Source organism: Heteronotia binoei, chromosome 21 (assembly GCF_032191835.1).
Source record: "Heteronotia binoei isolate CCM8104 ecotype False Entrance Well chromosome 21, APGP_CSIRO_Hbin_v1, whole genome shotgun sequence".
Taxonomy (NCBI): Eukaryota; Metazoa; Chordata; class Lepidosauria; order Squamata; family Gekkonidae; genus Heteronotia; species Heteronotia binoei.
The window spans coordinates 30,806,915-30,819,879 of record NC_083243.1 but is presented as its reverse complement, the minus strand read 5'-3'; the positions used below and the strand labels follow the sequence as shown (position 1 = coordinate 30,819,879).

The window sequence follows — 12,965 nt, the reverse complement described above, 5'->3', positions numbered from 1 at the left end:
GAAGGATTGTACCCTTCCTGTTCAGCCACATTGCCCTAGTATTGGCTTATTTACTTCATGTATGTTCCACTTTTCTCCTCAAGGGCTCTTACATTGCTGTCTTTTCCTGCATTTCACCCCCACAACTACACAGGGGGATAGTATATGACTGGGTCAAAGACACTCACCAAGAGCCAGTTTGGTGTAGTAGCGGTTAAGACCGGCAGATTCTAGTCTGGAGATCTCTACTACTGTTGAGTGTTTTGCATTGTGCTGGCATGGTGCTGGCTCAACACCGGTGAATCAGTTTCATCAAGTTGCAACCTATGGAAACCTCAGCAAGGGGTTTTCAAAGTAAGTGAGCAGCAGAGGTGGTTTGCTTTCTTCTGCAGGTCTTGATGGTCTCTCATCCAAGAACTGACCCTGCTTAGCTTCCATTGATAAGATAGGACTAAACCATACAATTCCACATCCCTACCATTTAGTTAGTCGGACTTTAAAAACTTATTAGCTCTGGTTGAGAATTTGAACAACTTGAAGTATGTTACTATGCTGGTTTGCATGCTGGCTTTCTAGCACTACTGTGAAAGCTTTGGATGTTCAAGCACTGATTTCCTAGTTCTGCAACCCTTGAGGGGCTATGTCCCCTCATTCCTGTTTCCTTTTTCAGCAAACCTGAACCCTGTTCCTTTTGCACCAGAAGATTTTCACAATGCATATTCTGAGCTGGATCAATATTGAAACGTTGCAAAAAGCAGAGACTGATTTATTTCAGAACAAATCGCTGTGCAGGGCTTACAAGAGGAGAGAGAGTTCCGCTTTAATGCACCATCTGATTGCTGCTGCTTAAACAAGGGCGTACTTGCTGATGCAGGAATAGTATTTAAATTGTTCCACGGATGTCAGCAACTAGAGTTTAAAACCTTTCCTTAATACATCACCAAATTAATGGGGAGTTGAGGAGGAGGCAGAGCTAGACTTAGAGCCAAAGGTCTTCGGAGAAACCTTCCTAGCACAAGAAACAAATGGGTTGACCTTCCCCAAATAAACAAGGATACAAAACTTAAGGCAGTCTGGCTATATATAATATAGGAAGAGGGAGGGATACTATTTTTTTTTTAAAAAGAGTCTTAATAAAAATAAATTGTATGTAGCCAGGGATTTTTTTGAGCAGGAACTTTTTTTGAGTAGTTCTGGCTGGCTTGGTTTCAGGGGGTGTGCCCTAATATGCTTTTTCAACCTCAAAAAACCCTGGTATGGAGCTCTTTGTCAATAGCCCAGGAAGTCACTGGGGAAAACAGGGCATAGCAGCGTTGTGAAGCTAAGCAAACCTGCATCGAGCTGATAGTGCCTGGGTGAAAAGCATCCTGGAAATCTGTCTTTGCATTGCATGACGGCAGGTTATAAATGGAACTGATGTCTGGCAGTCTACCAATAGGGGAGGAGCTACTCCTCAGTGACAGAGCATCTGTTCAACAGGCAGAAGATCCCAGGTTCCTGTGAAACCCTGAAAAACCACTACCTATCTAAACAGATAGTACTCAGTGATGGACCTCGGGTCTGATTCAGCAGAAAGCAGCTTCATTTGTATTTGTGTCTGTGTAGTCTAATCTTGACCTGGCTAGCCTGATCTTCTCAGATCCCGGAAGCTAAGCAGGGTCAGCTCCTGCTTAGTATTCGGATGGGAGATTTCCAAGCGAGTCCAGGGCTGCTACACAAAAGAATGCAAATAGCAAACCATGTCTGTTCAGGTCTTTCCTTGAAAACCCTACAGGGTCACCATAAATTGGAGGTGACTTGATGGCAAGAGAGAGAGAGAGAGAGGGTGTCCAATCTAGGCTTTTTGCAATGTGCATTTTATTTTCATTCAGATTTTTCTCTGCCATTGCACTGTGTGTTTGTATGTGTGCGTGTAACATTCCCTCTAAGCTGTGGAGTCTTGTGAGCAAAAATTCAACTTTGTGAGCTACTGGATTTAAAAGTTGTGAGCTACCACATAAATTAGCTTGCTCTGGAGCCATTTTTCCTGAGCTAAGACAAAAAGCGGGAGCCAGAGGCAAAAAAGCTGTGAGCTAGCTCACACTAACTCAGCTTAGAGGGAACACTGCCTATGTGTGTGTGTGTGTGTGGAAATTCTTCTCTGTAAATTTTTAAGTGGGTACTGTAAGATCTCCACCCCTTCTTTCCATGCCTCATAGAGACTGGGAGGAATCCTACAAGGTAGCACAGCATGATGTCATTTCTGAGTCTTCACCTCGAAATGGCATTGCTGTCTCACATGATGCTCTTTTCCTTTCCCCATGCCCTGCCTCTAAAAGCTCTTGGGGTTGGCAGGGGCAAGCCTCACAGCTCTCTCTACTATCATTTGCATATTAGGCCACACCCCTGACTCTAATGCTTGGTGACCTTGAGCTGGTGACTCTCGAAGCCTAAATTACCACACATGGTTGTTGTGAGGAAAGGGAGGACAATGTACACATCCCAGTTCCTCAGATATCAGGACTGTTATCATCTCTGGTGGTTCAGCAGTTCTTCCATTGCTCCAAAGCTACTTATCCTTAATAAGGACATGCTGCTTTGAGAGGGGGAGATATGAGCCAGAGAACTAAGGAATCATAAATATGACAATGGCAGCAAGTTTCTGCTCACATGCAATTGTGTATAAGATGTTGTTGGGTTCCTGTAATGACCTAGGAGAGCCAATAAAGGAGACTGCCAATTTTCACATTATGGAAAACACAAGTTGGGTCAGAGGTCTCCACCCTGTGTAACAGTCACATCAGCAGGGGTATCAAGTCTCTGGCTACAGGGGGACAAATTCAAAACATTGCCCAATGATACCTCAAAAGGAAAATGAGGTGGATGTATTGTGTATTGTGCCAGCACACCATTTCACTTTCAGCACAAATCAGAAGTGATCTCATGATGCTGGAAAATAGTAGAGAGTCCAGTAGCAGTTTTAAGACTAACAAATTTTAATGTAGCATAAGCTTTAGAGAAACACAGCTGTCTTCATCAGATGCTAGAGACAACACCCTAGGATTTCCCCAAAACTCTATGGTTAACCCCAACAGCATTGGCATCACTTCCAGGTTTTCAACGGAAGTGACATGCACTTGTGTAAGAGCAGTGTGCCTGTCCACACCCCTCAAATTCCCCGCAGGATGTTAGGTGGAGAGTAAGCATCCCTCTAGTCATATGAGTTGTATTTTCTCTTCAGTTCCTGTGTGTGTAGTGCCAATAGATCACAACTGTGGCACAGTGGGAGAAAGATCTTAAGCCTGCCTCCTCTCCCGTGCTCTTTTCCTGACCAACAAAAGGTCTGGCGGTACATTATATGGTCCATTAGGCAAACCCACATATATATTTGTGGCTTATTCCAAATATTACCCTACACTGACTGTTTCAGGGCAGGAAAATGGGGGTGGGGGGAGCTGAAGCTCCTTCACACATGCCATAGTTGGGCAAACTGGGCACTTCTCATGGGGGAACTGAGGAGAACTTACAACTTGCATGTGACTGGTATGCAGGACACACTATGGGGACCCTCAGCTTCACTCATAGCTAAGGAAGAAATCTCTATCAGCTGAATACCTTTTGAAAAGCCATAGCAGCTATTTGGTGTAGTGGATAAGTGTGCGGACTCTTATCTGGGAGAATTGGGTTTGATTCCCCACTCCTCCACTTGCACCTGCAAGAATGGCCTTGGGTTAGCCATAGCTCTCATAGGAGTTGTCCTTGGCAGGGCAGCTGCTGTAAGAGCCCTCTCAGCCCCACCCACCTCACAGGGTGTCTGTTTTGGGTGGAGAAGATATAGGAGATTGTAAGCGGCTCTGCAATGCTGATTCAGAGAGAAGGGCGTAGGGTATCTGCGGTATTTTTTAGTTCAGTGTTTCCCAACCTGTGGGGTGGGACCCAAATGGTCTGACAGGGGGTCATGGGCCAGCTCTCCCAAATGGCTTCCCCTGCCCTTTGCATCATTTTTTCTCTTCTCATTCTCTGTGAGCTTCTCACATTCTTACTTTCCACCTCCCTTTGTGACAATGAGGGGGGGAGAATCTGTCCAGATATTAGTAGGTTTACTGTAGTAAGCTGGAAGGAGTGGAATATGCAGGGCTTTTTTTAATAGCAGGAACGCACAGTTCCAGCTAGCTTAGAGTCAGGGGTGTGGCCTAATATGCAAATGAGTTCCTGTTGTGTGAAACAATGGTGATCAGAGGTGTTGCCTAATATGCAAATAAGTTCCTGCTGGGCTTTTTCTACCAAAAAAGCCCTGGGAAAATGGATTACCACCCTTTGTATGATGTTTGTGGGTTTCTCCTAGCATATTGTTGATCATTTTAGAAAACGCACTGCTAGGCTAGATGGGCAACAAGGTTGTAATTTACCTTGGGTACCAAAAAGAAAACCAAACCTTGGGATGACCCCAGATGGGTCACCACATACCAAGGAAGTGTGTACTTCTAGGTCACCATACCAAAAAGGTTGGACATTACTGCTTTCATTCATTGACACCTCACTATTCTCCCCAATGGGCACCCAAAGCACCTCACACAGTTCTCCTTTCCACTGTTTCATCCTCGCAACAACCCTGTGAGGTAGTTTAAGCTGTGAAAGCGCCTGCCTGGCCTAAGCCAGCAAGCTTCCATGGCAAAGCTGGGACTTGAACCTGGGTCTTTCTCCCATCAGAGCTTGGTCCTACACTCTAACCCAGGCGTGGCCAAACTTCCTTAAAGAACCACACAGAATAACTACCAGATGTTTGAGAGCTGCAAGACAAGGAAGCGAAGGAGAAATAGATTTGGGGAGAGGGAGGTGGAAAGAAAGCAACTTTAATTTTAAACGCATTTTCCAATCCACTAGATGGCTTGGCGAAGTGATTTAAAGAGACAAATGCCTTCTCCAAGCTGGCTGAGGGGCTGGTGGGGCTTCGAGAGCCACACAATATGTGTGAAAGACCCACATGTGGCAGTTAGGCCATCCCTGCTCTAACCTCTACACCCTACCGGCTCTTTCAATTGGGCCAGGGCCCCCTCGCGTGTCCACGTGCTCCCGACAGAGCCGGAGGCGTCCCCAGGCTGCCAGGAGAACGGAGCTCTGCTCTCCCCATCCCCTCCCGAGGACGCCCCGGGCTGCTCGCGGCTCGAGCGTGTGAGAAGAAGCCAAGGGCGCGCGCTCCTTCGCCCGCGCGGGGGCGCGCGCTCGGCTGGGCCCGGGCGTCGCGTGAGCTGAAGAGGGAAGGTTCCGCGCCCCCCCCTCTCTGCGCGTGCCTGGACTGGCTTGCCAGGTCCGCGGTGCAGCCAGGAGGAGCCGCCGCCGTCAGCGCGGCAGACAGGCTGGGCCGGCCGAAGTGTCTGGCGGCGGCAGCAGCAGTAGCAGAGCCGGGCGGGCTTTGTGCGCTTCCCTCTCCGTGCCGCCCCGACCCCCACCTCGCCACATCCCGGGGGCCGCGGGGAAGAAGATGGCTAGGCCCCTGGAGCCGGGCGCCGAGGCGCGGCGGCCGCAGCTCCCTAGTTAGCCGGCCGGAGAAAGATGCGCTGGCAGCAGGCGAGCCGCAGCAGCCCCGCCGGAGGAGCCAGCAGCAGCAGATGCAGCCACGCCAGCGCTCGCCGCCGGGCTTTCTCCGCACCGAGGGCGCTCCTCCATTGAGCAGCAACTGACAGCAGCCACAGACGCCGCTGCTTGCATTAGCAGCAGCAGCATCGCCGCCGAAGCCCGAGGCCGGGCCCGGGGAAGCTTCCCGCCGCGGGGGAGGAGAGACGCTGGCCAGGGGCGGCTGCGCACAGCCCGACTGCGGCGGGGAAAATGAGGTGAGTCAGCCCAGCGGCGGCGGCGCCTTTCTCCTCCTCCTGCGCGCGAGTCTAGCAGGCAGAGCGACGCGCCGTCTCCCGCCTGCCGAGGCTGCGGGGAGGAGAAGGAGACACCGCGCCGCCGGGGGCATCACGCGTGCGGCCCGGGGGAGCGCTCACCTGGCAGCCCGGCCGGAAGAGCTCCCCCCCGCGCGCGCCGGAGGCTCTTGCTAGGGCCCGACCGGCCAGGGGGCGCGCCTCGCCGCAGGCTTCTACGCGCTCTGCCTTTCCCGGCCCTCTGCCGCAGCGGTGGGAGGCAGGCAGCAGCCGGTCGGCCTGGCGGCGATTGCTAACTCTTGGAGCAGCCCCTGCGCATTCGCTGGTCCTCTTGTGGAGCTCCGCGGTGCGGAAACACCAACCTCGCCTTCTGGTCGCGTTATTATTTTAATGCACACGCTAGGCCCTTTACCCCTGTCCCGGTCAACCCCAGCGGTAATAACCCTCGGGGGGGGGTGTCTGAGTATTTGCAGAGTGCCTTCCCCTAGCCTGCGGGCTCTGAGCACCCTCGTTCTCCTTGTGGAGGGCAAGGGCATCCCTTGTAGCAAAGCTCGTTATTTCCCCTTGGAAGGGTACTGTTGGCAAGGTGCCTGCATTTTGGGGTGGCACTGGGAACTCCTTCGAAGTAATCATCACCAGCCCCTGTGGCAGCTGAGCTTGGGGGGAGCAGATTTGTGGGGCTGCACAGGAGGAGGCTTTCCGGCAGGTTCCAGCCTCAGCTGCTTTCCTTTTCGAAATCTCAGCCCTGCTGTTGGGATGGCAGCATGGATGCCCTCTCTTCATTTTGTCCTTTCTGCATCTGTGGCTCTCTCAAACAAGCACCGGCAATTTATTTTTCCCAGGCTGCCTCCCCGCAGAGGGGAAGACTGATGTGCAGCCATTCCAAAGTAGCAAAACGCCAGCCTAAATTTCTTTTCTGGAAAAAGCAAATTGCAAAGAGGCCTTTGTTGCTAGTTTCGATGATGTAGGTTTGCACATGGTGTGACGGAAATAGCCATTGTATTCCCTGTACATTCAGTGTGTGTTTGAAGATGCGGGTTTCCCCTCTTTCCCATTCGAGATGTGTGTTTTTGTTGTCCTTCAAGCAGCATCTCTGTTGCCATGTGAAAAGCTGGGTGGTTGTGCATGGGCGTTTCGCCAGCCGGCGCTTCCTATTTGTGCAGAGAGTGAAAAGGGGGAAATGAGCACTTCATGTGCCGAATGAATATGGAGGGCGCAGTGCACCATGTGGAGTGTGTGCATAGCAACAGAGGTGGAGGAAATGCGCAGTGTTGTCATGCATGTGGGTGTGTGCCTTTCCTCCATCCCTACTACCATGCATGAAATAGATGCTTGCGTGTGTTTGCATGGGCCTTTATTTCTGTTGCTATGCAGAATGTGTGCCGTATATCTTCCCATTTGCTACATGTGTCCATCTTTGTGATTTTGGCAGGAGAAAGGTTCTTTAGGTCCCAGGTGCTTCTTTTATAAAAGATGTGGCTGCAAATCTGCCTCGGCCCTCCCACCACCATCGGGGTTATTGAATAGACTGTGATTATTTCTCCCCACCCTATGCCTTTGCCAGGGCTTTTTTGGTAGGAAAAGCCCAGCATGAACTGATTTGCATATTAGGCCACACCCCCTGATGGCACCATTGTCTCACATAGGGCTTTTTGTAGAAAAAGCCCAGCAGGAACTCATTTGCATATCAGGCCACACACCCCGATGGCACCATTGTCTCACATAGGGCTTTTTGTAGAAAAAGCCCAGCAGGAACTCATTGGCATATTAGGCCACACCCCCTGATGCCGAGCCAGCTGGAACTGCATTCCTGTGTGTTCCTGCTAAAAAAAAGAAGAAGCCCTGGCCTTCACTGGCTGTGCATTTATTTTTCATTGCTTTTCCTTTGCATGCACACCATTTGTGCTTTCCTGGGATGAAGAGATGGAGGGACTGGGCAATTCCTTGATTAACCCTGTGTTCTGCTCACTTTCGAGGCAGGATATAGTAGTGCACACTAAATCTCCACTTTGTATCCCCTTGATGTCACATCTACTGCAGATTGAATAGTGGGGGCACTCCGTCATCCTTCCCTCCCCTGAATTCTGAAAGCAGCTGACTTTGTGAAGGACTGTTGTTCCTGAGGCTCTCAGCATGGCTGAGCCATTAACATAACTGCGTTTGTGTTTCATTATTTATGTGACATCCATCTCAGGGAAAGATCAGAATAGCAGGAAGAGGAAAGTTTTGCCGCTCTATCATGTTTGTTTATTTCATTCATTCGTACCTCAGCGAGGACCCAATGCCGCTTACATGGTTCTTCTTTCCTCCATTTCATCCTCACAACAACCCTATGAGGTAGGTTAGGCTGAGAGAGGTTAGATGGCCCAAGGTCACCCTGTGAGCTTCCTTGCAGAGTGCGAATTCGAACCCGGCTCTGACTCTTAACCACTGCATGTCACTGTTCTGATCCCTTAGGCCCACAATTAAGGAGTCATTCTTTTACTCAACGCAGCAGCGGCTCTAGAAAAGCTCACAAAATCACTTCCCAGCACTTGGGTTTGAATGGAACTTGGAAATGTCAAGGTGTTTTGCTGCTTCCTGTTGTGGGTTATTGATTGGGTAGGAACTGGATATGCTGGAGAACAGCAATAAAGCATTGCTGTGTCTCCCTCATCTTCAGCAAGATGCATTTAATAGCTGCAGGCTCATATGTGTATGTGTTTACTTTTTGGTCTGTTTGGCTGCCTTTAGAGCAGGGGTGGCCAAACTTGCTTAACGTAAGATCCACATGGAATAAACGTTAGATGTTTGAGAGCCACAAGACATGAATGTCAGATGTTTGAGGGAAGGAAGGAAATAAATGGATGGGGAGGAGAGAGAGAGAGGTGGAAAGAAAGCAACTTTAACTTTAAATGTCTTCTCTAAGCCAGCTGACAGGAGCTTCAAGAGCCACACAATATGTGTGAAAGAGTCACATGTGGCTCCTGAGCTGTAGTTTGGCCACCCTTGCTTTAGAGAAACCTATATAACCTATTAACCTATGGGCTTTAAAAGGATGTGAACATACTTATAAGCAGAAAGAGCTCTCTCTCTGTCTCTCATATTTCTAAACTCAAAGAGTGTATGTACAATCTGGACTCCTTTCCAAAACTCTCTAAATATACTTGTTCATCTTCTGGTATAGTCAGTAGAACTCCCTGTAACATTGTAAAAAGAGCTGCTCAGGCGAGACAAGGTGATAGAAGTATTTATTTGTCCCAATAGCATCTGTCAGAAATAATTTTCAGTCAGTTTAGTGCTCTGGGGAACCCCAATTTTTTTAATGGTTGGGCTGCCAAGTCTTTTGATATAATTCTAGTTTGATCCCTTTCTTGTTTCTCTCTGTGGAAGATGAAACCCCAATTCACCCTTTAATATATTTTCTCGCCTTAGCCAAAACAATGAAACTTAGTCATTTTGGCCAGCTTCTTATGACCTGGAGGACGAGTAAGGGGGCTTATGTCTTCTTTGTCATTGACAAAGTACAGTTTGGACAGAGAGCAAGACCAAGCTGCCAGGTTTAGGAGAAGGGTGAAGGTGTCCTTTTTGACTTCCTGCTGTGTTTTCAGAGGCATGTGATTAGGATTGGGGCTGAGGTGGGGAGAAAGGGGGCATTAGCTTTTTCCTATTACAGAATTTCCTCAATACCGGTTCCCTTCCTAGAGCTGCTGCTTGCCTAGGAAAGGTGAGCATATAGAAGAAGAAAAGAGAGCGTTTTTATACCCCACTTTTCTCTACTTTTCTTTTAAGAGCATTTCTTGAAAGAGCTCTCTCAGCCCTTCCTACCTCACAGGGCGTCTGTTGTGGGAGAAGTGAAAGGAGATTCGAAGCCTCTCTGAGTGAAGGGCAGGGTATAAATCCAATCTGTTCTTCTTCTACCCTCAGAAATCTCAAAGTGGTTTACAGTTGCCTTCCTTTCTCCCCACAACAGTCACCTCACGAGACAGGTGGGGCTGAGAGAGCACTGAGAGAACGGTGACTGGCCCAAGGCCACTCAGGCCCATTTCATGTGGAGGAGAAGTGGGGAATCAAACCCACTTCTCCAGATTAGAGTCTGCCATTCTAACTGCTACACCATAATGGCTCTTGAAAGTGCCACATGGGGAGCCAGCATATTCCCCTCCCTTCCCCCACAGATTTAATAGCAGCTTCTGCACTGCCATTTGCCTCTTTCCTTGTTCCACGACTGCTTTTAACCTTAAAAAAAACAGCTATGAGAAATCCTCATAAAGCATATGTGGCCTTGGAGTTGCTTTGGCTGTGAGTGCACCTGAAGGACAGATTTGAAGTCAGAGGCCTCGTGCTCATTAGGCAAGGGAGTAGGACACGATCCCTGCTTTCACTTTGTGCTTTGCCAGTATTAGAAGCGCCTCTATTGAGTTCCTGATTTAGGAAAGTGCAGGGTCTCCTCTGACTTCGCCTTTCAGAGATTCTGAATGTCTGTGAAGGACAGTATGATGTCAGAGACGAGAGCAAGTCGCCATGGTGACTGAATTTATGAACTCTGGCTGTGACTTCAAGGCTACTTTCTTACATATATTTTTGTAGGGCTGTCTCCTGATTTGGGAGGGAAGACGGCATGGTATAACGAAAGATTTATGCGATCTGAAGAGAAACCAGAGTATACATGGTATAGCTTGATATCGCCAGATCTCAGAAGCTAAGCCAAGTCAGCTTTCTGCCCTCCAAAGAAAGTTCTGCAGAGAAAGGCTATGGCAAACCACCTTTGCTTAATCACTTGCTTTGGTAACCCAATGGGGTCACCATAAGGCAACTGTGACTTTATAACACACATCACCTGATTTAAGAAATCTTAGTTAATCACAAAGGCTTTAATTAGGCATTTAAAACTGTATTTTGTTATTTGATTTATATCTCACCCTCCCCCACATGTGGGCTCAGAAATATGTCAATAAAACAACATTTTAAATTATAGCTGTTAGAGGCCAGATTAAAAACAGATGGCAAGCCAGTAACAGTCCATTGTGCCATTTGTATTGAAGACCAGGTGGGCAGAGATATAGTAGCCGTCTGGTTGTAATTGATAGTAATGGCTGCTGTCTGCACCATAAGGCAATTGAAGAGCAGTTTGGGCAAGAGAGGCCAGAATAAATTGGATGCCTGATAGTTAACCCAAAGCCTGGTGGAACAGCTCTGTTTTACAGGCCCTGTGGAACTGTAATAAATCCTGCAGGACCCTGATCTCAATGGGGAACATGTCCCACCAGTTTGGGGCCAGGGCAGAAAAGGCCTTGGCCTTCACTGATGCCAAGTGGATGTCTTTTGGACTGGGGACTACCGGTAGATGTTGCTCCACCGCATGTAAAGCTCTGGGGATTCTGTAAACTGTTGTGTGTGAATAAAAAAAGTAGAGGGTTGACCATCATGGATATGAACAGTTTATTTCTTTTTCTGTGCATTCCCTTTGTTTCCAGTCTTCCAGCCTGGGAAATCTTGAATCAAGCTCTAGAATAGATTTACCTTCATTTCCTCTCCCTTCCGAGGGAGGGTGAATTGTGACTCAGTCACAGAGCATCAGTTTTGTGTGCAGAAGATCTCAGGTTCAATCCCCAGCATCTCCAACTAAAAGGATCAGGTAGTAGTACATAATATGGAAGATCTCTGCTTGAGACCCTGGAGAGCCAATGCCAGTCTGGTGTAGCAGTGGTCTAATTCAGGAGCTGGCAGCTTCATTTACTTCTGTGGCACCTGAATTCATGCACCTGGGCAGCAAGCAAGATGGAAGTTGCTTTCTCACACATGCCAAAATTCTTAACTGTAATTAAACCAAGGAAGCAAACTCCAGCTTGCATGGGTACCTGCATCCAGATATCACAGTGACTTGGAGCCTGGTTCAAGATGCGAGAAGCCTTCCTTTGTGCCCTGTGCATGAAGGGAGACGGTGGGAAGCAGGAGGTGAATTGCATCCATGTCCATCATAGAAAGGCTTCTGTTTATTGTGACACTAAATGTAGCCAGCTTTGGAGGGTACTCATGTTGGTCTGCAGTAGAGCAGCTGGATTCGAGTCTAGTCACACCTTGGAGACCGATAAGAATTTTGGGATATACAGTATGTCACAGAAGTGAATACACCCCCTCACATTTTGTAAATATTTAAGTATATCTTTTCATGTGACAACACTGAAGAAATGACACTTGGCTACAATGTAAAGTAGTGAATCTACAGCTTATGTAACAGTGTAAATGTGCTGTCCCCTCAAAATTATGCAACACACAGCCATTAATGTCTAAACTGCTGGCAACAAAAGTGAGTACACCCCTAAGTGATAATGTCCAAATGGGGCCCAAAGTGTCAATATTTTGTGTGGCCACCATTATTTTCCAGCATTGCCTTAACCCTCTTGGGCATAGAGTTCACTAGAGCTTCACAGGTTGCCACTGGAATCCTCTTCCACTCCTCCATGATGACGTCACGTAGCTGGTGGATGTTAGAGACCTTGCGTACCTCCAGCTTCTGCTTTAGGATGCCCCAGAGATGCTCAATAGGGTTTAGGTCTGGAGACATGCTTGGCCAGTCCATCACCTTTACCCTCAGCTTCTTTAGCAAGGCAGTGGTCGTTTTGGAGGTGTGCTTGAGGTTGTTATCATGTTGGAATACTGCCCTGCGGTCCAGTCTCTGAAGGGGGGGGATCATGATCTGCTTCAGTATGTCACAGTACATGTTGGCATTCATGGTTCCCCCAATGACCTGTAGCTCCCCAGTGCACTCACCAGCCCCAGACCATGACGTTCCCACCACCCTGCTTGACTGTAGGCAAGACACACTTGTCTTTGTACTCTTCACCTGGTTGCTGCTACACACGTTTGACACCATCTGAACCAAATAAGTTTATCTTGGTCTCATCAGACCACAGGACATGGTTCCAGAAATCCATGTCCTTAGTCTGCTTGTCTGCAGCAAACCGTTTGCAGGCTTTCTTGTGCATCATCTTTAGAAGAGGCTTCCTTCTGGGACGACAGCCCTGCAGACTAATTTGATGCAGTGTGTGGCATATGGTCTGAGCACTGACTGGCTGACACCCCCCCCCCCCCAAACCTCTGTAGCAATGCTGGCAGCACTCATACGTCTGTTTCCCAAAGCCAATCTCTGGATATGAC

At 48.4% G+C, this 12,965-nt stretch overlaps 1 protein-coding gene across 1 annotated transcript in view; it reads left to right on the top strand.

Annotated features, from left to right (window-relative positions):
• Positions 1-5,637: 5,637 nt before the first annotated feature.
• Positions 5,638-12,965, top strand: part of EVL (Enah/Vasp-like) — a 240,395-nt gene continuing 233,067 nt past the window's right edge. Inside the window, exon 1 of the mRNA XM_060261600.1 lies at positions 5,638-5,793. The gene's annotated coding sequence lies outside the window, so the exon portion shown is untranslated. The remainder of the gene's footprint in view (positions 5,794-12,965) is intronic.